The following is a 24,095-nucleotide window of genomic DNA, read 5'->3' as shown; positions in this document are numbered from 1 at the left end:
TCGTCTTCAACTCAACCGCAACTCTAGCCAGTCTTCATCACGTAAGATCTCAGGGAGAGCTAATGCTTCTAGCTTGACCTGGATCCTCTTCTTCATGTCTTGATGCCTTGAAGTTCCGGCATGGACTAACTTTTGTTTATTTTAGCTTCTTAGAATACTCTTAGTTTAGTAATTTGATCATAGATGTTCTCGTGGTGATGACTTCCAGGTTTTGGGAATAATAAGTATTGAGTTTTTATAAGTTATTTAATCGATTTTCATTAATGAGTTTTAAGTCTTCCGCATTATATTTTGGTTATTTATGGTCGAAACGTTGAGAATTGGATTGGTTGGTTCGCTCACATAGTAGGATAAGTGTGGGTGCCAGTCGCGGCCCGTTTTGGGTCGTGACAATAATTGACCCCTGTGTTTTCTAAAGTTGATACTTATAATTTTCAGAAGATAATAAAATATAATGTTCTAAGAAATAATTTCTGCATTAATAATAAAATTTGCGATTGATCAAAAATATTTTCTGCATCTAATAAAATGACAGCCTAAGAAATAGTTTTGCATTAATCGCAAGCTTATTTGTAATTGTTGCACTGTAATTTTCTACTTAAAAAATATATTTTCATCATTAATTATCTATATATAAATCTGTCTCTATTAAAAAAATATAATTTTGTGCATTAATAATAATTTTGTCACTTAATTAGAACAAGTTTCTGATTCAATAATTAAATCTACCATTGTTCTTAAAACTATTTTTCTACCTTAAATAAAAAAATTATGTCCTAAAGTATAATTTTTGCATAAATAAATAAAATTTGCTGCTTTAAATCATTCTCAAATTTTTTTTCTGCATGTTAAACACTTTCTTATATATAATTTGTTGTATTTACAATATTCTTCAATTGCTTTTGAAATAAATTTTTTGCATTTTGTAATCAATTTTTTCCTTATGTTTAAAACCAATTCATGACTTCCTTTTTCCGTCATTGTAATAAGCTTGCATCTCTAAAATCAGTAAATAAGTTTTTCTGTTTGCTCCTTTGTATGATCACACACTTAGCATGACAACCTTTCACAATTATGCGTCGTTTGCAAACATGTCTAATTAAAATTTAGAGGACAAAATGAAACTTATCGTCCTAAAATGAGAGTCTTGTTTTGTTGAATGCCTTGAATCGGACCCGTTACAAACAGAAAGGACGGGGGTCTCGCTATATATAGACGCTACGGCAAACCCTATTCTGTAATTCTGTTCTTGCCTCTCCATAATAAAACTGCTCCCCTTCTTCCCCGTGGACGTAGCCAATTTATTGGTGAACCACGTAAATCTGTTGTCTTTGTTTTTCGCGTTTATATTTTCTCGTATTATCTCGAATTCCGCATAACAAATTGGTATCAGAGCCTCTCGGTTAATCGGTGTTTTTTTGGAGAATTTGAGATGTCTGCTTTGAACGTGAAAATCGACAAATTCACAGGGAGGAACAGTTTCAGTTTATGGCAGATCAAGATGCGGGCTTTGTTGAATCAGCAAGGCTTCTGGGCGCCGTTGTCGAAAGACAAGAACGCCGTCGTTACTCCTGAGATGGCAATTCTGGAGGAAAAGACGCACTCGACGATCATGTTGTGTCTCGCGGATGACGTTATCACTGAGGTCTCGGATGAAGAGACTGCTGCTGGTCTGTGGTTGAAGCTGGAGAGTTTGTACATGACAAAATCTCTAACCAACAAGCTGCTTCTGAAACAACGTCTATTCGGTTTACGAATGGCTGAAGGTACACAACACAGGGAACATTTAGAACAATTGAATACTTTGTTATTAGAATTGCGTAATATCGATGTGAAGATCGAGGATGAAGATGCTGCCCTGATTCTGTTTGTATCTCTCCCAATGTCGTTTGAGAATTTTGTTCAATCGTTCATTGTTGGGAAAGATACTCTGTCGCTGGAAGAAGTCAGATCGGCCCTTCATAGCAGGGAATTACGGCATAAGGCTAACGGCACAAGTACGGACATACAGCCTTCAAGTCTGTTCACCTGTAGCGGAAAGGGAAGGAAAAATGGCGGAAAGAAAAATAAGCCGATGTCGAAGGGTGCAAAGCCAGATGATGTTTGTAATTACTGCAAGGAGAAGGGACATTGGAAATTTGATTGTCCGAAGAAGAAGAAGCAATCGGAAAAACAATCAGTTTCTGCTGCTGTTGCTGAAGAAGACACCAATTCTGAAGAAGACATTGCCCTAGTTGCGGATGAGCACACTCATCATTCAGATGTGTGGGTTCTCGATTCTGGGGCATCCTATCACATCTGTCCTAGGAGAGAGTGGTTCACGACTTATGAGCAGATAGACGGAGGCAGCATCTCGATGGCCAACAGTTCTGTCTGCAAGGTGGTTGGGACAGGCTCGATCAAGATAAGGACACATGACGGTAGCTTCTGCACATTGAACGAGGTCAGGCACGTTCCATTGATGACGAAAAATCTGATATCTCTCAGTTCTTTGGACAGCAAGGGATTCAGCTGGTCGGGAAAAGATGGAGTCTTGCGGGTCTGGAAGGGTTCAAATCTGATTCTGAAAGGTGTCATGCGTGGTACTTTGTATTTTCTACAAGGTTCCACGGTTACAGGTTCAGCCCATGTTGCATCGTCAGAAGTTCACCAGGAGGATATGACTAAGTTATGGCACATGAGACTTGGTCATATGGGTGAAAGAGGGATGCAAATTCTGTCAAAGGAGGATCTTCTTGCTGGTCATAAGGTTAAAAGCCTAGAGTTTTGTGAACATTGTGTCTTTGGAAAACTACATCGCAACAAGTTTCCAAAAGCCATTCACAGAACAAAAGGCACTCTTGATTATATCCATTCTGATTGCTGGGGTCCATGCCGTGTTGAGTCTTTGGGAGGCTGCAGATTTTTTGTGTCCATGATTGATGACTACTCAAGGATGACTTGGGTGTACATGATGAAGCATAAAAGTGAAGCTTTCCAGAAGTTCAAGGAGTGGAAAATTTTGATGGAAAATCAAACAGGGAAGAAGATCAAGAGGTTGCGAACTGATAATGGGCTGGAATTCTGCTGGTCTGAATTTGATCAATTCTGTAAGGATGAAGGGATTGCTCGACATCGTACAGTCAGAAATACACCACAGCAGAACGGTGTAGCTGAGCGGATGAATCAAACACTTCTGGAGAGAGCAAGGTGCATGCTCTCTAATGCTGGGCTAGATAGAAGATTCTGGGCAGAAGCGGTTAGTACAGCTTGCTACTTGATTAACCGCGGACCACATACAGGCATACAGTGCAAAACACCTATGGAGATGTGGTCAGGAAAAGTTCCTGATTATTCAAATCTGAAAGCTTTTGGTTGTACGGCTTACTATCACGTCAGTGAAGGTAAGTTAGAACCAAGAGCTAAAAAGGGAGTATTTGTGGGCTACGGAGATGGATTGAAAGGTTTCAGAATCTGGTCTCCAGCAGAAAAGAGGGTTATTATGAGCAGGAACGTTGTCTTTGATGAACGTTCTCTGCTTAGAACCATTGTGAAGCCTACAACTACGTCAGAAACTTGGAGTCTTGATAAACAGGAGGAGTTTCAAGTCATTCAGAACGAAAGCGATTTGAAAGAACCTGAAGAGGAGGATCAAGAGCCACAGACAGAAACAGATATTNCAGAAACTGATACTCCAGAATCTATGCCATCAGATATCCATCGGAGTATAGCTCAAGATCGGCCAAGGAGGGTTGGAGTTCGGCCACCTACGAGGTATGGTTTTGAGGACATGGTGGGTTATGCACTGCAGGTTGCTGAAGAGGTAGATACATCTGAGCCGTCTACTTACAAAGAAGCCATTTTAAGTCCTGATTCTGAAAATGGTTTGCTGCTATGGGAGATGACATGGAGTCCCTACACAAGAATCAGACATGGGATCTGGTCATACAGCCTTCGGGGAGAAAGATTATTACTTGCAAATGGGTTTTCAAGAAGAAGGAAGGGATATCACCAGCAGAAGGAGTCAAGTATAAAGCCAGGGTTGTTGCCAGAGGTTTCAACCAAAGAGAGGGAGTGGACTATAATGAGATCTTCTCACCAGTGGTCAGACATACTTCCATCCGAGTGTTACTAGCGATAGTTACGCATCAGAATCTGGAGCTTGAACAACTTGATGTGAAGACAGCGTTTCTACATGGAGAGTTGGAGGAAGAGATATACATGACTCAGCCGGATGGTTTCCAAGTTCCAGGTAAGCAAAATCACGTCTGCAAGTTGAAGAAGTCCTTATATGGACTTAAGCAGTCTCCAAGGCAGTGGTACAAAAGGTTTGACAGCTATATGGTGAAGTTGGGCTATACTCGGAGCTCATATGATTGTTGTGTCTACTACAATAGGCTCAAGGATGATTCATTCATCTATCTGGTGCTTTATGTAGATGATATGCTGATAGCTGCAAAGAAGAAGTATGACATTCAGAAGCTGAAGGGTTTACTTAGTGCTGAGTTTGAGATGAAGGATCTGGGAGCCGCTCGGAAGATTCTAGGGATGGAGATCATTAGAGACAGAGAGAGAAGGAAACTTTTCTTGTCACAGAGAAGCTACATTCAGAAGATCTTGGCGAGGTTTGGAATGTCTTCATCTAAGCCTATTGATACCCCCAGTGCTGCCAATATCCATCTCACTGCCATGTTCGCTCCACAGTCAGAAGAAGAGAAGGAGTATATGTCACGAGTCCCTTATGCCAGTGCCGTAGGAAGTTTGATGTATGCTATGTTCTGTACAAGGCCAGATTTAGCACGTGCAGTCAGTGTAGTGAGCAGATTCATGGGACAACCAGGAAGAGAACATTGGCAGGCTGTGAAGAGAATTTTCCGGTACCTTAGAGGTACATCTGACGTTGGTCTCATTTATGGAGGTGATACTCAGTGCTTGGTTACTGGCTATTCTGATTCTGACTATGCTGGAGATGTTGACACAAGAAGATCGATGACTGGCTATGTGTTTACCCTTGGAGGATCTGTCGTCAGTTGGAAGGCAACTTTGCAACCTACAGTGACTTTGTCTACTACGGAAGCGGAGTACATCGCCTTGACAGAGGCTGCAAAAGAAGGGATTTGGCTGAAAGGGCTGGTTAGTGATCTTGGTCTGCATCATGATCAAGCTACGGTGTATTGTGACAGTTTGAGCGCAATTTGTCTAGCCAAGGATCAAGTCCATCATGAGAGAACCAAGCATATTGACGTAAGGTATCATTTTCTGAGAAGTGAGAAGAGAATCAAGGTGAAGAAAGTAGGAACTGCTGATAATCCTGCTGATATGTTCACAAAGCCGGTTCCACAGAGCAAGTTTCAACACTGTTTGGACTTGCTCAACATCAGAAGCTGTTAATTGCCCTGTGGGGCAACTCTGAGGAAGAGGGGGAGGCCTGGCACTATCATAGTGCGTCTGATGAATCTGTTCGGAGAATTCAAGTCAAGGTGGAGATTTGTTGAATGCCTTGAATCGGACCCGTTACAAACAAAAAGGACGGGGGTCTTGGGCCCGACGGTATACAATGTTGTTGTATTGGGCCCTTAATTATCTGTCAATTCTTTATGTTGGGCCCAACCCTGTTAGGGCGTAGCTTAGCACTATATATAGACGCTACGGCAAACCCTATTCTGTAATTCTGTTCTTGCCTCTCCATAATAAAACTGCTCCCCTTCTTCCCCGTGGACGTAGCCAATTTATTGGTGAACCACGTAAATCTGTTGTCTTTGTTTTTCGCGTTTATATTTTCTCGTATTATCTCGAATTCCGCATAACATGTTTGTTTGACTTGATGTCTAGGAGGGACTTATATTTTATTTTGTCTAAACTCACCTTGTTGAGAGTCCAATGCCTCTTGGACATTAAGTTGGGACGATTAGGAACCTTTTAAGAATGCATTGCATGCGGTGGTTGGTCCTATGGATATGATTACATCGACTCAGGCTTGAAAAGACAAACTTTGGTTTTGTCTATCCCTATATGGCAGCCTATTGGAAAAAAAATAGATAGTCGAGTGCTTATCCAAAAAGTCTCTTAGAGTCTCCATTCCCTTATCCATTTATTTGTTTAAATTATGTTTATTTCGGGTAGTTTAAAAAAATTATTTGCTTATTTATTTGTCCCTCTTCTATCTTCTTACTTATATCTTATTTAATTGCTTAGTATATATATTTTATATATTGTTTTCACTTAGACTCGCATGTTTAAATAATTATTAAAATAATAATATGATCTTTTTGTTGAACTTGTTATATCACATAGTCTCGTAATCTAAATAAAATAAAAAATGAGTTTAATTATTTATTTATAGCTCTCATCTAGCCTTGCATGATTAAATTAATGAAAATAATAAAATATATTTTGCTTAATGTTATGTCATCACCTAGATAGCATGTTTAAATATAATTAATAATGAACTGACATTAATTGCTACTTCTGAACCCACATAAATTGCTTGGGACACTGACGGGACACACGTTTGTCGACCTCGAGGGATGGGTGCCGAACACCTTTCCCTTGAGATAATTTGAACCCTTACCCGTTTATCTTGTTCCTTGACCTTATCTAGACTTTGGTAGGTTAGATAGGTTCCCTAATGCACTCTAATTTGTTAGGTGGCGACTCTTCAAAACAAAAAAATCCCAAAAGTGTTGTTTGGTTGTGCATGAAACCCGTTTTCACAATAAAGGGCGTGATCGAATGACGACTCCACTGGAGATATTAGGTTATTAGCATTACGTGTTTTGTGCTTACTTATGTGGGGTTTTCCTTATTTTGATTATTTCAATATTTTTTGGTGGTTACCATGTTTAGTTATTATTATGTTTTCTTATTTATCATCTTCTTTCCATGTTTCACCCCTTTCCCTCTTCCTTATTTGTTTCTACGCATATTTTACCCGTTTTACTTATTTACATGATTTTTAATATATTTATAGCTTAATCTCATTTACTCATTATTTATCTATGTGAAAATGCACAAATACCCCCTCAACCTATGCCCGAAATCCCAGAGACACACTTATCCTATACTAAGGTCCTATTAACCCCCCTGAACTTATTTTAAAAGTAATTTTCTACCCCTTTTTAGCTTACGTGGCACTAGTTTGAAAAAAAATCAACCATTGTTGGGCCACAAGATAGTGCCACGTAGGCTAAAAAGGGGTAAAAAACTATTAATAAAATAAGTTCAGGGGGGTAATAGGACCTTAGTATAGTATAAGTGTGTCTCTGAGATTTCGGGCATTGGTTGAGGAGGTACTTGGGCATTATCCCTTTATTTATCTATTTATCGTTATAATAAAACTGCCTATGTGTTACCGCTTTAAACCTAAATGCAAAATGTTACTTCTTTGATAACTTGCATATCGTTCATACATCCCCCAATTGAGACCCTCTTTCTTTTTTTATTTGGTTCTCGTGATGTTTTGCCTTTGCACCTCTTACAACTATTCATATTCTATTGAAATACACATTTTAAGGAGTAGACATATGGTTGGACGTAACGAATAGTTTTAGTACCATGAAACCACGATCATCTCGCAGAGAATCCCTTCCAAATCCATGTCAAGTCAACTCTTAAAAGTCCTAGTTAGGTCATATATGTTGCAAAATCCCCAGGTTGTTTGACCGTTTGTGTCAATTCACATAATTTGTAGCCACCATATCGTCTAAAAGGCCCCAACAACCTTCAGACAAATTGTATACTTTTCTGTCAATGTGGTCATGATAGTTAAATCAAGCCAAACTATGCCAAAAATGGAGTTTAGAATTGTACTCTAACTCTACTTCAAATAAGCGAAATAGGCTTGAATTAATTACTTTGCATCACTTATGGGTCATGTTAGGTCGACCTCTATCTCAAAGAGGCCCCTTATATTCAGGGTATTTATCTTAAAATAAGGTGTTTAATATCCCAATTTATACAATGTTCTAACTTGGGCTCTGTTCTACTTTTATTTTTTTATTTTTCTACCCTGCCCCAATGGTTGATCTATAGACCATGGTTTACTACACGCGATGATAGGTCTCTCTTTCTTCTATCCCAAATGAGAATCACGAATGAAAGAGGAAACTGACTAATGACAAGGTCATATGCAAGACTGCTAAAAAGAAGTGTCTGTTAGACGAGTTTATATCAAGCCTTGAGCAGAAACTAAAGAAATGAGAAGAAGCAGCGTTGGACATGCGCGAGTTTGCCATGTTTTTACTCTCCGCCAAACCTACTTTGGAGACAAACATGTATATGTCACCTTTCGCAAGTCACGTTAGCTAAAAAATAATCCTCCTCCTAATTAACCCACTCCTCAAAATCAACCAAGCTCCATTTAAATACCACCAAAGAACATCAATTTTCCAAATTATCAATATCCTCTCCATCATCATGCTCCTAGACCTCAACATCTTACTGTACACACGCATCATCCTACTATGCAAGCTCCTAGATATTAAACACCTCTGCACCAAGGGTCTTGGCATCATGTGACTTTTATGCTACTCTCAATCCTTCCATATGTAATATATCCATACCAAAGGCCACCTCGGCCATATCAACAACGAACATATTCTAGGCACAATGCCAAAGTCTACACTCCGACGCATATTCGCAAAAACCTCTTCAAGGTTGAGTAGATACTTGAGAAAACTTATACTCCTGTGACTGAGCCATTAGGCCAAGATTATGAAAAGTTGAGGATCGCTGGACATATTGCGCCAATCAATGAAATAAGGATTAATACGCATGCAATCGTGGATTGAACCCTCTAAGGTTTGTGCTCATCATTCAGGAATGGAAGGACATACCATAGAAGAATGTAGTAATCTGAAGGACAGGTTTCAACAACTGATTGTTCCTAAAGTTATACCTCAGAGGGTACCAAGAAATCTCAAATGTGAACGCACCAAAGTTTAGTTGAACCACTCTCCGAATAAGGCTTGCGCCAATTAAGTTTATGTTTTCCACATTCAGATAGCCATGATTACGCATGGGCAAATAAATTTGGTCAAAATCTACAATTCAATTGTTGCTCAATAATGTTCTCTTAATATCTCGCTTATGCTCTTTGTAATTTAGAACTACGTCAGACCTAATTCCCATTTACGAGGGGATATGTAGGGGGTCCTATTGGTGTTCGGTCTAATCATATAAAAATTTTCATTTTCCCATATATTGTGTTACTGGGAAATTTTTTTGAGAGGGTCTCAGAAATTTCATCAGAGAGCTTTACCCTTGAAAATCTCGATATTGGGGCAGAACTTTTGAGAGGAACTAAATAATTCTATCAAAATCACTTCTTTTTACCAATCAATTACTGGGAAGAATTTTGAGAAGGGCTCAAAAATTCTTTCAAAAGCGTATTATCTCGCAAATAAAGACTGGGCAGAATTTTGGAGAAGTCAACTCACAGTCAAGCTACAATATACAACAAATCTGAATAGCAGAAGTTCTACACTGGGGCAGAAAAATTTGAGAGGACCTCAAAATTTTTGACAACATTTCAAGGGACCTCCTAGCAGACTTCAAAGGAGCATAATGTGTCTGATCATTGAAACAGATAACGCTCCCCTTTAAACTAATTATTTTTCTTTGAATGTAGAAAATAAAGGTATTATACAAAGGCAACTTCAACAAACCCTTGAATGTTTGAAATACCACTTTTGAGCCAGACAAATGATACTCTACCCTTACACAAAGGCGAATGTCCAAGATACTCCATGCTCTGAAGCAATTGTGATGGATGTGCCCGAATCATATTGTGCCCGAACTGCATGTGCCCGATATTGCATTGTGCCCAAACATTGCATCTGGCATCAATCAACTATTACGCTCAAAGATTACATGTGCTCGAATTAAATCATGCCCAAGACTACATTGTGCCCAAAAATTGCATCATGCCCGAGACTGCATTGTGCTCTGAAATTGCTTTGACCTCATGATTGGATTGTTCGCTAAGATTGCATAGTGCCCGAAGATTGCATGTGCCCGAGAACTGGATCATTGCATCATGCCTGATATTTAATCATGCACTAAAATTGCATTGTGCCCAACATTGTATAGTGCCTGAAGATTGCACGTGCCCGAGATTGCACTCTGCCCGAAGACTAGATTGTGCCCTAAAATTTCATGTGCCCGAATACATATTTACAGAGTTACTACTTATTCAAGTTGCAAGTTGCCACAATTACATCAAAGATATACTCTCTCTTTACTCATTACTTACATTCCAAAGGCATCATCCCCTAAAGACACATCTTTCATAGCCTGCGGACATCAACTTAATGGACTAAGGACTTATTTTATGCTTATCATGTTCCTAAGGCATCATTGTCTAAAGACATCATCCTCATGGACTGTAGACATCATATAATAGCCTAAGAATTTAATTGTCGTCTATCATGATTCAAAGATGTCATATTCTAAAGGAATAAGTTTTTCATGGCCCACAGACACAATTTTCATGACCTGAGGAACATTTTGCGTATCATGGCCCTAGACATCATAGTCTAAGGCATCATTTTTCTTAGTATTAAAGCAAACATGCATGGTCGATATGGGAAATTGCATCATGTTTACATTTACAAGTCATTTTGATATATTTGTTTTAATCACTCTGTTTATGTCATATTACAAGGTATAGATGTGTAAATTACAGAAAAGAAATCACCCTTTGAACATCCATTTCAATACATATAAACAAATACTTTGGCAAATTCTTGGCTACTCGCATTATCGTCCGGCTACTATGAAGATATTATAGGATTTAACCCGCTATTATGACCTACTCTTTCTTCATTTAGGCTCGTCCTCCTTATAGGATATTTAGACTTTCCACGTTATAGGACATTTAGGTTTGTCCATCTAATAGGACATTTTTATCTTCCACCTTACAATGCTATAGTTAGGCTCGTCCGCCGCATATTAGGACATTTAGGCTCGTCAGCCTTACTATGCGTCATTAAGGCTCGTACGCCACATAATAGGACATTTAGGCTCGTTCACCTTATATGACATTAAAGCTCGTTCTCCTTATAGGACATTTAGGATCGTCCACATTGAAGGATATTTAGGCTCGTCTACCTTACAATAGGACATTTAGGCTCGTCCACCTTAAAAAGACATTTAAGCTCGTCCACTTTAAAACCACTCTTAGGCTCGTCAACATTATAGGACATTTAGGCTCGTCCACCTTAAAACGGAATTTGGGTTTGTCCGCCTTACAAAAGATATCTTTGTGTTTTTTGAATATGTAGGCGTGATCGATTGCTTTTGTCACTATTCAATTCCTCTCTTCTCGCTACTCTATTCTTATCCATTCAAGCTGATATCGTGTATTTTGAATATCCTACCACTCTTTCAACTGTTAAGAGTTTCATTTGCTCTTGAATCTAGAACTACACCTGATCTGATTCTCCTATAACCAGAGATATGTAGGCGACTTAATACAAAAGCCTCAATCCTACAATTTTTCAACTATACATCGTTTCAATTGGTCCCACTGGCATATCTCGTAGGTCAGACAAAATCGACTACTAAGTCAACGTTGGTTGGTCGACAATTTATTGTTCATTCCAAAGCAACTAAGGGGCAGTTGTTGACACCCAATTTTGTCCGACCTTTAACTATTTTTAGCGATGCTATATGATTAAATATGTATTTTAAAATTTATTTTTTGCTTAGAATTTTAGTCAATTTTGCATAATATATTAATGTTTTAGTATGTTTACTTTATAAAATTATTGTAAATATTATTAAAATATTTTTAAATCATGAATAAATTTTAAAATAATCATTTTAATTAACATTTAAAATTTCAAGTGACTAGAGCGATATAAAATATATTATAATTTTTGTAGTAATTGAATTGATAGTATTTGTTTATATCTTTTAAATTTTAGCCTATTTTATTTTCTTTCAATTTCAAGCTTATTCAATTGCAATTTTTATTTCAATCTCAAACACCTTTTCATTTTAATTCTAGCCAATATTTATTTCAGTTGTGACCAATCCAATTTGATTTTCAGACTTCATCTTTTAATCTCATCCTCCCATTCAATTCATTAAATCCTATATTAAATTCTAACCCTTCATCTATTATTGAATCAACAGTTGAGATCAAATCCTTCTTTTTCCATATTTTGAACCATCAAAGATCTAAACATAAGAATAATTCAATTTTCATCTTCTCCTCCCTTCTCCATCTCCAGCAGCCACCTCTCTCCCTCTTCCCCTTATTTTATCCAGAGAAGGCTGCCGGAGCGGTCACTTTCCGCAACACCCAGGCACCTCTCGCCTCCCGTCTTCTTCTTTCCCTCTCTATCCCATCCTTCTCCCCTTCTCCCTCTACTCCGCCTCTCTCTCTCCTCCCATCTTCCTCTTGTTCTTTCTCACTCTCTCCGCCTCCCTCTTCCCTTGTCCCTCTCGCCCCATCTCCTCTTCTCCTCTTTTCTTTCTTGGAGTAGTAGAAATGGGACAACAACTCCCGGGCAGCGCGCGATTAGTAGCAGCAGCTCGCTGAGGAACCAACACATGTTCCTGCGTCTTCTCTTCCTCTCCTCTCCAACGAAGTTTGTGTTCAAAGTCGGATCTCAAAAGATCCGTACAAGTTTGCTCCCTTATTCGTTTGATTATCTAAAGTTTTAATATTACATTAAAGTTCATGATCTTTGAGTTGCATGCCTGTCCTATGGAGAAAAGTAAAAAAAAGGGGGATCAATATATTATTTAGTCCTATCAATTGTATTAAAGTTTGTCTAAAAATTCTTTAGAACTACAAATATTTGCTATGATTTATATATATCTATCAAGATGTGATGCACTAAATGGTTGACCATGAGTGATAAATTCGAACAACTTTTTTCGCGAATTAAAATTTAGGCGTGATTGCTTGTCATGACATTTGTTTTCTAGCTACGCAGAGATAGAAATCTGATTGATATTCAAAAAATGTTGAACTATTTCTCCTCTTTCATGTTCTAGGGAAAATCGGTCAAATTTTAATAATTTAGGATTATGGTAAAAATCGTGACTTTTTTTTGATACTTTACATCGTTAATTTTTACTTGTTAATTGCTTCCTCCATATTTGTCAAGATCCATTATTTATTGTAATTTACCTAATTGTTTGGTCAATTAATCCTTTGCTTTGATTTAGATCTCTGTCTATTATTAACTTTATTACTTACCCATAATTAATTTGGTTTAGTTTGTTTAACCCTCTTGGCTATGATAATTTAGTTTTAATATAGTAAGTTTGATTAAAGAATGAAAGAGTACACTATTTCTTTCCTTGTATTTTCCTACTACTAATTCTTATCAATTCATAGTATTATTTGGTCTCTTTGCTTTTTTGTAAATTGACTGATTTTCCTATTTGTTTTAATATGGTTAAATAATAATAATAATAACTTAAAGTAAATCTGATTTGACTCTTCATTATTTAAGGAATAATATAATAATTTTACTCTTCCTAAATAATTGTTTTGCTTATATTTAGTACAAATTATAATGATTTTATGATTTAATTGGCTTCAAAAATATATTTATTCCTTCTATAATGTGCCCTATTCACTATATAAATCGACTCACCTCTAATATTTATTCTCTAAAGACACACACTCATTCACTCACTTTTAAATACAAGTTCTCTCACTACTCTCAACTTTCATCTTCCATCTTGTTCATACTTTAAAATATTATAGATAATGCTCTCTATTCTAAGGATTTGGATCATTCTTTCTTGTTGTGTTGATGTTGTAGATTGAAAAACTTGATAAAATTCTCCACTGCCGATAAAATTTCTGCATAGTTGATTAGCATTCTTTACTATTTTAAATTCCGTTTTTGCATAATCATCATTGTTTATGTGTTGGAAATAAAACAAACAAGGAAGCATCCGAGTTATTTTAATTACCGCCTCTCTCTATGTGACAATACCTCTAGTATTTTTCTTTACCTTTTTGTGTGTTATTTATCGGTTATTATAAATATCTACTTACAATTACTTTTCATTACATATGTGTTACAGTATCCATTCTAGCAGGTTTCTATCTTAGAGTTCAAGATATGGAAGAGTCGCTTCGAAGGTAATTTTCTGATGGAGCTAATTTTTATTTGGTTGTATATTTTGTTCATTGTTCCATATTTGTGTTTTGTAACAATGTGTAAACGTTCTAAAACTCCCATATATAAAATATATTTGGAGATCGCCTAAGGGGATGGGGAATTATGTGAAAATTTGAAAACTTATTCGTGTTATAAAAGCATGCCTATAGGATTTTAATTTCTTTGATAAAACAACATTAGATCTAACTAAAAAGAATAAAAAAACATAAATCATTTTTGTTTAACCACTAGGTTAATCTTGTCTAACTAATAATTTAAAATTAAGATTATTGTAATTAGCATTTTAATAATTTAATTATAACTTTAGATCTATTCTTAATTTGCTAGAATGTTAAATAATTTGCGTGCATAATACTTTACAAAGTTATTCAACAAAATAAATATTATGCCTATAGAAACTATGTAAATATTTTTTAATCACCTAGAAATAATGCTCTTAGGCGTGTCTAAATAACTTTTTCATGTTTAAAAATGAGATAAATTTACAATAAAATTTCTGCTCATTGTAAATAAGAATAAATTTTAGCCTTTCTATTCTGCATGTGTTTACCCTAAAATCTGGATAAATAAATAATATTTTTGCATATTGTTTACCCTAAAATCTAGAAAAATAAATAATATTTTTGCATCATATTTAACCCCTCTTTTATCTAAAGTTGGTACTAATTAATTTTTGCAGCTAATTAAAAATCAGTCTTATGGTTCTTCATTATTTGCATATGGCCTTTTTTTCCTAGGTGCTCATTTTGTCTGGGCTTTTAGTTTAATGTTTCTATTCAGCGGACGTGGTTATGGCAAGAACTTATTGAATCCATCGTTTGGGCTCATAATAAATTAAAAGTTGCTCCTGCTACTCAGGCGAGAGCTTTGAGATAATGTTTTAAGAAATAATTTCTGCATTAATAATTAAATCTTCTATTGTTCAAAAAATAATTTCTGCATCTAATAATATGACTGCTTAAGAAATATTTCTGCATTAAGCACCATCTGATTTCGAATTGTTAAACTGTATTTTCTGCTTAAAAAATATATTTTTCAGGATTAATAATCAATATGTTAATCTGTCACCGTTAAAAAATTAAATTTCATGCATTAGTAATAAATTTTTCACTTACTTAGAACCATTTTCTGCATTAATAATAAATCTACCGTTGTTCATAAAATTATTTTCCTACCTTAAATAGATAAAATCCGTTCTAAAATATAAATTTCTTCCTTATACATAAAATTTTCTACTTTAAAACATTCTCAATTAACTTTTTTTCTGCATGCTAAACACTTTCTTTTAAATAATTAGTTGTATTTATAATATTCTGCTATTGCTTTTGAAATAATTTTTTTTCCGTCTTTGTAATAACTTTGCATGTCAAAATTTAGTAAAAAAGTTATTATGCTTGCTCCTTTTTGTGCTCATATACTTAGCATGAAAATATTTCGTAATTTTGCGTTGTTTGCAAGCTTGTTTAATTTAAATTTAGAGGCAAACTTGAAACTCATTGTGCTAAAATGACCATCTTGTTTTTCTTGTTTGTTTGACTTGATGTCTAGGAGGTCCTTATATTTTTTTTGTCTAATCCACCTCCTAATGCCTCTTGGACATTAAGTTGGAACGATTAGACAACTTTACAGTACGAAATGCATGCGGCGATTGGGTAGGAGTAGTTCTCCCTATGGATATGATGACATTGACTCAAGCTTGAAAAGACAAACTTTGGTTTTGTCTGTCCCTATATGGAAACCTATCGGAAAATAAAAAGAAAGTCGAGTACTTATCCAAAAAGTCTCTTAGAGTCTCCCTTCCCTTTTATAGTTTATTTGTTTGTTTAAATTATGTTTTTTTGGGTTAGTTTAAAACAAAAATTATAAAATTATTAGCTTATTTATTTTTCCCTTTTCTGTCAATTATCACTTAAATAATTGATTATTATATATATTTTATTTATTGCAATAACTTACACTCGCATGTTTAAATATTTATTAAAGTAATAATATGAATTATTTGTTCGACTTTATCTATGACAAAGTCTCGTATGCTATCTTAAATAAAAGTTGAGCTTAATTGTTTATTTATTGCTATCATCTTTTTTTTTTATGTTATGTCATCACCTAGCTAGCTTGTTAAAATATAAATAATAATGAAGAAACCTTAATTTCTACTTGTAACCCCTAAATTATTCGCATGAGACACGGCCGGGACCCACATTTGTCGACCTCGAGGGATTCCTAACACCTTTCCCCAGAGGTAATTGGAACCCTTACTTGTTTCTCTGGTTCGTTGACCTTAGCTAAACTTAGTTAGGTTAGATAGGTGCCCTGACAAGCCTTAATTCATTAGGTGGTGACTCTTCCAAATCCAAAATCCCAAGAGAGTTGTTAGGTCATGCACATAATTCGTTTTCGCAAAAAATGTGGCACGACACGAGCGTCAATATCTATGTCAATGTTTATGTTAATGTGAACGTCAATGTCAATGTGAATGTGAACGTCAACGTCAATGCGAACGTCATTGTAAACGTCAATGAGAATGTGAAACTCAATATCAACGTCAATGTCAATGCAACGTCAACATCAATGTAAACGTATATGTAAACATCAGCTTCAACATCAACGTCTACATCAAAGTAAATGGAACCATCATCTTTAATATCAACATGAACGTCAACGTGAACATCAACTTGAATGTAAACATAAACATTAAAATGAACGTCAACATGAATGTGAATGTCAACACGAATGTGCACGTCAATGTGAACGTGCATGTGAATGTCTATGTGAAGTCAACATTAACGTCAGTGTTAACATCAACATGAATGTAAATGTCAATGTGAATGTTAAATTCAACGTGAACGTCAATGTAAATATGAACTTGAACGTCAACATCAATGTCAACGTCAATATTAACGTCAACCTGAATGTGATCTTGACGTCACGTAAATATTAGGGTCATTATCAATGTAAATGTAAATGTAAATGTCAATGTGAACGTAAAAGTGCACGTCATCATCAACTTCAACATATACGTCAACAATGTAAATGTGAATGATAATGTGAACGTGAACGTGAAGGTGAACCTGAACGTGAAAGTCAACATACACTAACGTTAATGTCAACGTCCACATAAGTATCAATATAAACGTAAAAGTCAACATCAACATTAATGTAAACGTCAACTTAAACCTGAATATAAACGTGAACATGAACGTTAACGTCAACATAAAAGTCATTGTTGACGTCAACGTAAAATTCAACACTGATGTCAACATAATTGTAAAGGTCAAGGTCAATGTTAACTTTGACGTAAACTTTAACTTCAACATGAAAATTAAAAGTAACATCAACATGAACGTCAAGATAAACTTTAATATGAACATCAACATGAATATGAACATCAATGTGAACGTCAACGTGAACGTCTACGTGAACATCAACATTAACTTCAGAATTAATGTCAACATGAATGTGAAAGTCAATGTTAATGTAATCATGAATGTTAATCTTCAATGTGAACATCAACGTAAACATAAACTTTAACGCTAATGTGAACGTCAACGTCAATGTGAATGTCAACCTAAATGTAAGCTTGATGTCAATGTAAGCATTAGTGTGAACGTCAGCGTCGACATTCACATAAACATTAATATAAACGTAAATGTGCACATCAACATTAACGTCAACGTACACGTCAACGTGAATGTGAATATCAGGGTAAAGCTAAACGTGAATGTAAATGTTAGCATGAACGTCAGCGTACACCTAAACGTCAATGTCAACATCCATATAAGTGTCAATGTAAACGTAAACGTCAACATAAACATTAACGTAAATATAACATTAAACATCAACGTGAATGTGAATATGAACGTAACTTTAAATGTAAAAGTCAATGTTAATGTCAATGTAAATGTAATCGTCACGGTCAACTTTAACATGAACCTCAATTTTAACATCAACATGAATGTCAATGTGCACATAACCATGAACTGTAACAACCCTCAAAATGGATAAGATAAGTAATTCTTAATGTGTCTAGAATGCCTATGAATAGACGAGGGTCACACGTATTGATGCACGTAGAACCAGAAAAACTAACTTGGGGAGTTAGTTGATCTAGGAAAGGTTGGTTCCAGCCACTTAGTGATCCCGAATATGAACATTTACTCAAATGAGTTTTTACCGGACTTAAAAAGGGGAAATCTTAAGTTTTGAGGTTCTAGGGGTAAAATGGTCTTTTTTCTGGCTAAGGGTAGTATCGTAATTTCCCTAAATATATAATCAGTTATTTAATTAATTAATTTGAGGGGCATTTTGGGGTTAGAGGGCAGAAAAATTTGCTCTTGAAGTGAAGTCTTGCTCCACATGGGTTCGAACCTAGGTGGAAGCAATGAGTTAAAGTGGTTTTTATTTAAGTTGTTAAATGAATGTAATTAATTAATATTTATTATTTATTAGCTGATTTAAAGTAAAAGTATAATGATAATTTTTTCATTTAATAAAACCTTATTTGACTAAGTCCTAAACTTGACTCTTAAGCCTAATAAAACTCTAACTCTCTCATGTCTATCGCTTCAAAATTAACGATCATTCTCTTTTCAAATTCACATTTCTCTCTGCCAAAAAAAAATTCAAAAATAGGAAATTTATCAAGGTTCTTCACACTTGAATAACTCACACGAAAATAAAAGAAAAACAAAGGTTAATAAATCACGTAAGCAAGGAAAAGGTTTTCTGTCAAGTGGGGTGTTGTACTTTCGGTGTTGGACGTGTGTTTGGAGAATTTTTTGGGCAGAAGGTCGAGGTTTGAACATCAAAAAGGTATAGATTCTCTTCTCTCTTGGTCCATTTACAAAGAGACCCCTAAGATTCATATGAATTTATTCTGAAAAGTATGGTTTTCCCCCGTTGCATGTCCCTTTCTCTAGCTCCCATTGACTCATAGGTTGGTTATGTTTGCTGGTAGAAAACAAGGGATGAAACGTGTTTTCCTGATGATTATGTGTTGATATGTATGCTTGGAATTATGTGATTTATGTTGATGTTTTTCTTAAATTATGTGCAAGTGTGTGTGCAATGTGAACAATATATATATGCCTAGGGTTAAGGCTTTAAAAATGTGATGTTGGGGTTGTATTTAATGTACAAATGATTATGTAATTCGTGATACTCATATCAGTTGAAATGTGTCTGATTCGAGTGATAATATCTTAGCTAAACAAATCCGTGAAAATGCACCTAAGAACGTATTAAAAGATCTACGAATAACCCTTTGAATTCACGTGTAAATGTTAAAGGATGTGAGCCGAAAAATGTGATAAAATTTCCAACAAATTAAAAAATTAGTTTCGGCTAAACATAGATGAAAAAATCTGGAATTTAAAATGAGTATAAATAAGGTGAGGTCATTAGGAATATAGCCCGTGACCTCACCCGTGAAAAGCACTAAAAAGTGAATAAAGAAATGGGGCTGAGTGGGGTTCGAACTTGGATAAACATTGCTTGAAATTAATATATGAAATTAAGACTTTAGAGGAGTAGGATTTGAACCCAAAACCTCTCATTCAGAACTTTTAGAACCCAAAACCTCTCAATCAAAACATAAGGAAAAATTACAAGAAAATAAATGTGAGGCGTGGGAATCGAACCCACGACCTCAAGGAAATCGAGGAGAGTAAGAGAAAATGAAAATAAAGAAATGTGAGGCGTGGGAATCGAACCCAGGACCTCAAGGCAGTAAAGGAGAGTTAAGAGGAAATGAAAAAATAAAAGAATTGTGAGGCGTGTGAATTGAACCAACGACCACTATAAAGTAGAGGCAAATTAAAAGAAAACTAAAGAGATGTTATGGTGGTTTGATCCCACAACCTCATGGTCAACTCGAGAAGTCAAGGAAAATACAAAAAAAATTAAAAGGGGTTATGGGGGTTTAAACCCACAACCCCCCATCCATGAAAGAAAATTTTCAAAGGATATATATGAAAAGGAAATGTTCATGTAAGGGCTCGATCTAGGGTCCCAATGTCATGTGGACTTAAATTAAATAAAAAGAAAAATGTAAAGTGTTGTCTAAGGGATTTGAAACCGGGTTCTCTTTCCCATATTCCGTATAAATACATATGTCATACGTGAGTTAAATGTTCAAGAATAATGCTGCCTACTTAGATCGAATTAGAGATCATGGCATACATACAACAATCATAAGTCTTGTACCACATAATCTTAGGAAGATATGAATAACTTAAACGAACGATGAATGAAGCCTCATAGCTTCAATGTATGGACCCATAAGTATATCATGCGTTTAGAAATAAGTGAACCTAAGATGTATGTGATGAAATGATGTAAGCTTTGAAGGGTTAAGTAAGAGTTTAAAACACATTAAATGGCCAAGTGCTTTGACATATGATGAAATGAACAATTCAATGAACAAATAAATGATGAAATGAACAATGAAATGATGAAACCCTAGAATGTATAAGTAAGAGTATGAAACACACTAAATGGCCAAGTGGATTGGCATATGATGAAATGAACATTCACGTAAAATGACGTGAGTAATTATAAAGAGCACATTTGCTAAAGTTAATGAATGTGTTGACAACATGATATGGGGCTAATGTAAAATATGAAAGAAATCTCAAATAAGCCTAAGCAAATGTTACCAAAATGTACTCACCTATTTGAGTGTAAAGTTAATGAAGGGACCAGTCTATATGAACACTCTAATTAAAGTATTGACTTTAACATACTTAATACTAATTATGTGATGAGAAATAATTTATTGAGCTATGATGCCCTCATACTAGAAGCCAGCTTCCATGACGTATGAGTTGAATGTAAGGGAACTATATACTGAGCACCAATAGACTAGCTATGAGCGTTGATACCTTCTTTTGGAAAGGATGGAGGTTCACGTAACTCTCATGAGAAAAGATTGTCCGGCATGCCGGGTGTGGATCTCCTTATATCTCCTAGTCTTCGAACCTATACTGCCAATAAAGAGATATGGCGTGGTTCAATTCCCATGTATGATAGCATGTTTTGTGTCATTTTGGCAGGTGATTCCACCGCTTATCGGTGTGGGGGGGACACTAGATTTCATGATGCTCACATGATCTATGTTTGTTAAAGTTAAAGTTCCCCATGAATGAACGAGGCCAGCCTCAAATGATGCACATAATGAAATGAATGATACCAAAGGTGTTAGTATAGGATAATCTAGAGGTGAGATAGACTTAAGTAATGACACTAGGTCATTCTTGATTACTGCACAGCGAACCCGATAAAAGTCTTAAACTACATCCTAGGTATAGGTGGTGTTTACACTAGCCTATTAATGAAATGAAACGAAGTACGTATGAATGAATGAAGCAAAGTCTGTGTTTGGTAAAGAAGTCTCCTTAGTTGAGGTCCCATATGTTGAGCCCTCATTTTTGGGAAGTCTTGGTGTCAAGTCCATGATTTCAAGGTCTCATGTCATATGAACAAATTCTATGAAACATGTTATGTGCTATATGAAATATGTTATGTGCTATGTACAGTGCGCAATATAATAAGTATTATGATGCATGTTAATCTCATGGCATTACATTCCTAATCAAAATTTTGAAAGTTCACTCACTTTCGATCGAAATTTTGAAAGCTCACTAACTTTCCTAATACAAATTTGGCAAGTCCATTGACTTGACTTTCTGTAATCATGTTGTTAGGAAAAAAGCTATTCTTACTCATGCATATCCTTGGTGAGTGATTTCATATACCCATACTCAGTACAAGTGTTTACTAACCCTATGCAACTCTACAATTTTATGTGTAGGAACAGGTGGACACTAGACCTACGGGTTGATGCTATAACTATCCGGACATGGAAATTTCATCCGGCCATGGTATGCCCTAATGCTTGCGAGGATGCTTGCCCATTATATTCTAGCTTTGTTATAGGATTGAGCTAGTGGAGTATGTTCCACTAGCATTTCTTTCCGCTTTTGTTCCGACATAGTGTTGGTGTCTTTTTGGCGAGTATACATTTAATGCTATATTAAATTATGTCTTTCATTTGATGCTCTTAATGTTAGATTGTTGATGGTGAATAATTATGAATCAAATAGAATGATTAGTATGTGTGTTAAGAATAAAAAAGATTCAAATTTTTTATTAAAATTAACTTAGACGAAGTAAGAATAACGTAGGTAGGATTATTTGCGACCTCTGAAAGGTCAATGATGCTGGTCTCGTCTGGGTTCTACACTCCGAGCGTTAATATGAATGTAAACATGAATGTTAACGTCAATGTGAATGTCAACGTGAACGACAATATTAACTTCAGCGTTAATATCAACATGAATTTGAACTTCAACTTCAATATGAACATCAATGTAAATATAAACTTGAACTTGAACATCAACGTGAACAAAAATCTAAAAGTTAGCTTAACGTCAACTTAAGAATTAGACTGATTGTCAATGTCGACGTTAACATAAATGTTAATATGAATGTAAATGTGCATGTCATCATCAACATCAACGTACGGTTAACATGAATGTGAACGTTAATGTTAACATGAATGTGAATATGAACGTGCAGGTCAACGTGAACGTGATTGTTATTGTGACCGTGAACATACACCTACTCGTCAATGTCAACATCCACATAATTGTCAATGTAAAATGAAACATCAAGATCAACATTAAAATAAATCTTAACTTAAACCTCAACGTGAAGGTAAACATGAACAAAAATGTCAAAGTAAAAGTTAGTGTTAAACGTCAACGTAAATTTAATCAAGGTCAACATTAACGTAACGTCAACTTTAACATCAACATGAACGTCAACGTGAACATCAACATGGCCGTTAACATAAACATCAACATAAATGTTAAAATCAACATCAACATAAACGTGAAAGTTCATGTGAACATCAACGTGTATGTCAACATTAACTTCAACATCAACGTAAACATGAATGTGAATGTGAATATCAACATCAATGTGAACGTGAACGTAAAAGTGAACTTCAATCTGAACATCAATGTAAATGTAAAGTTGAATGTCAACGAGAGCATAACCGTCAATATGAACGTCAACCTTAAAGTCAGCTTTATGTCAAGATAAATATTAGCGTGAACATCAACGTCAATGTAAATGTAAACGTCAACGTGAAAATCAACGTGCACGTCAACATCAACATCAACATACATGTAAACATAAATTTGAACGTCAACATAAACGTGAACGTGAAGGTGAACGTGAATGTCAATGTGAATGTCAACGTACACCTAATATGTAATGTCAATGTAAACATAAGTGTAAAAGTAAACGTAAACGTCAACATCAACATTAACGTAAACGTTAACTCAAACCTCAACATGAACATGAAAATAAATGTAAACATCAACGTAAAACACAATGTCGATGTCAACGAGAATGTGAACGTCAAAATCTATGTGAATTTCAACATAAATGTGAACGGGAACGTCAACGTCAAAGTAAACATGATTTGAACGTCAATGTCAATGTAAAGTTCAATGTAAACATCAATGTGACCGTCAACGTAAACATTATTTTGAAGTTCAATATAAATGTCATCATATACGTGAATGTTAACGTGAATGTGATAGTCAAGGTGAACATCAATGTGAATGTCAACTTAAACGTTAATGTAAACATCAACATAATCGTAAACATCAGGTTGAATGTCAATGTAAACATCAGCGTGAAAGTCAACATGAACATAAATGTGAATATAAACATCAACATTAATGGGAACGTCAACATAAATTACAACATAACTGTAAATGTCAACGTCATCCTAAACGTCATATTGAACATCAATGTAAACATCGGCGTGAACGTATAGGTAAAAGTCAACTACAACGTAAACATTGATGTTAACATCAAAGTGCACGTCTACGTCCATGTCAACATTAACGTCAATGTGAACGTGAACGTAAATGTCAACATCAACTTTAA

At 35.5% G+C, this 24,095-nt stretch overlaps 1 pseudogene; it reads left to right on the top strand.

Annotated features, from left to right (window-relative positions):
- Positions 1-11,394, top strand: part of LOC107022175 — a 13,466-nt pseudogene extending 2,072 nt beyond the window's left edge.
- The last annotated feature ends 12,701 nt before the right edge of the window (positions 11,395-24,095 follow it).

Source organism: Solanum pennellii, chromosome 6 (genome assembly GCF_001406875.1).
Source record: "Solanum pennellii chromosome 6, SPENNV200".
Classification (NCBI taxonomy): domain Eukaryota; kingdom Viridiplantae; phylum Streptophyta; class Magnoliopsida; order Solanales; family Solanaceae; genus Solanum; species Solanum pennellii.
The sequence above is the reverse complement of the archived record's forward strand: the minus strand, read 5'-3'. Positions and strand labels throughout refer to the sequence as shown.